The following is a 2,500-nucleotide window of genomic DNA, read 5'->3' on the forward strand; positions in this document are numbered from 1 at the left end:
TCTCCCTCCTGAAAGGAGAGAGTCGTTTCTGTAGTATGGGTGGGGGATGGGGCCTCTTGGGTGGGAAGGGGTGGTTCAGGACAGTCCAATTGTCTTTCAAATCTACGGTAGAACTCGTTCAGGTCGTTGGCTAGGCGGGAGTCGTTAGTGGTGTGGGGCGCTCTGGGTTTGTAGTTGGTGATGTGCCTGAGCCCTTTGGCAGACAGAAGCAGCGTCGTTAGTAGAGAACTGGTGTTTTAGTGTCTCTGAGTACAGTCGTTTAGCCTCTCTCACCGCTTTGCTAAACCTGTTCTTCGACTCCTTGAATCTGTCTCTATCCCCACTCCTAAACGCTTCCTCCTTCTCCAACCTCAACCTTTTGAGCTTTGCTGAGAACCAGGGCTTGTTGTTGTTAAAGTTCACCCTGGTACGTGTTGGGATACAGCAGTCCTCACAGAAGCTGATGTACACAGCCTCTGTGAGTTCATCCAGACTATTGGTAGCAGTCGTGAACATATCCCAGTCAGTACAGTCTAAGCACGCCCGCAAATCTTCCACAGCCTCACTGGTCCACTGTTTAGATGTCCTCACAGCAGGTTTACAGAGTTTTAGTTGCTGCCTGTATGCACGAATCAGGTGGACCAAGGGAGTTCTGTGCGAGCCGAACAGCCCCGTGACCCACAAGAGAAACATCCCCGCCAAATTCGAGCGTTTGACGGGGTCTATCCGTGAAAAAATATTCACGTTTTTGAGTGCACATGCATTTCTGCTGCAAATGCCTCTGGAAGTTTCATGCCGTTCGTATGCCAATTGTGGCAACACGAAAATGACCCGTTTTCCCATTCCGAGGGATTTCTGTGCGACCCTAACAGCCCCGTGAGCCACAAGAGACACATCCCCGCCAATTTCTAGCGTTTCACGGGGTCTATCCGTGAAAAATATAGACGTTTTTGAGTGCACATGCATTTCTGCTGCAGATGCCTCTGGAAGTTTCATGCCGTTCGTACGCAATGTGGCAACACGAAAATGACCCCTTTTCCCATTCCGAGGGATTTCTGTGCGACCCTAACTAACAGCGCCCGTGAGCCACAAGAGAGACATCCCCGCCAATTCATAGCGTTTCACGGGGTCTATCCGTGAAAAATATAGACGTTTTTGAGTGCACATGCATTCCTGCTGCAAATGCCTCTGGAAGTTTCATGCCGTTCCTATGCAATGTGGCCACACAAAAATGACCCGTTTTCCCATTCCGAGGCATTTCTGTGCGACCCTAACAGCCCCGTGAGCCACAAGAGAGACATCCCCGCCAACTTCTAGCGTTTGACGGGGTCTATGCGTGAAAAATATTAAAATTTTTGAGTGCACGTGCCTTTCTGCTGCAAATGCCTCTGGAAGTTTCATGGCGTTCCTATGCAATGTGGCAACACGAAAATGACCCCTTTTCCCATTCCGAGGGAGTTCTGTGCCACCCTAACAGCCCCGTGAGCCACAAGAGACACATCCCCGCCAATTTCTAGCGTTTCACGGGGTCTATCCGTGAAACATATAGAAGTTTTTGAGTGCACATGCATTCCTGCTGCAAATGCCTCTGGAAGTTTCATGCGGTTCGTACGCAATGTGGCAACACGAAAATGACCCGTTTTCCCATTCCCAGGGATTTCTGTGCGACCCGAACAGCCCCGTGAGCCACAAGAGACACATCCCCGCCAATTTCTAGCGTTTCACGGGGTCTATCCGTGAAAAATATCAATTTTTTTTTGACTGCACATGCATTTCTGCTGCAAATGCCTCTGGAAGTTGCATGCGGTTCGCATGCAATGTGGCGACACGAAAATGACCCGTTTTCCCATTCCGAGGGATTTCTGTGCCACCCTAACAGCCCCGTGAGCCACAAGAGAGACATCCCCGACAATTTCTAGCGTATCACGGGGTCTATCCGTGAGAAATATTCACTTTTTTGAGTGCACATGCATTCCTGCTGCAAATGCCTCTGGAAGTTTCATGCGGTTCGTATGCAATGTGGCGACACGAAAATGACCCGTTTTCCCATTCCGAGGGATTTCTGTGCCACCCTAACAGCCCCGTGAGCCACAAGAGAGACATCCCCGCCCACTTCTAGCGTTTCACGGGGTCTCTCCGTGAAAAATATCACATTTTTTGAGTGCACATGCATTCCTGCTGCAAATGCCTCTGGAAGTTTCATGCGGTTCGCATGCAATGTGGCGACACGAAAATGACCCGTTTTTTCCCATTCCGAGGGATTTCTGTGCCACCCTAACAGCCCCGTGAGCCACAAGAGACACATCCCCGCCAATTTCTAGCGTTTCACGGGGTCTATCCGTGAAAAATATTCAATTTTTTGACTGCACATGCATTTCTGCTGCAAATGCCTCTGGAAGTTTCATGCGGTTCGCATGCAATGTGGCGACACGAAAATTACCCGTTTTCCCATTCCGAGGGATTTCTGTGCCACCCTAACAGCCCCGTGAGCCACAAGAGAGACATCGCCGCCAATTTCTAG

Source organism: Petromyzon marinus, unplaced genomic scaffold (genome assembly GCF_048934315.1).
Source record: "Petromyzon marinus isolate PM22_M1 ecotype Great Lakes invasive population unplaced genomic scaffold, UKy_Petmar_22M1.pri1.0 PM_G_Scaffold_29, whole genome shotgun sequence".
In the NCBI taxonomy this organism is placed as follows: Eukaryota; Metazoa; Chordata; class Hyperoartia; order Petromyzontiformes; family Petromyzontidae; genus Petromyzon; species Petromyzon marinus.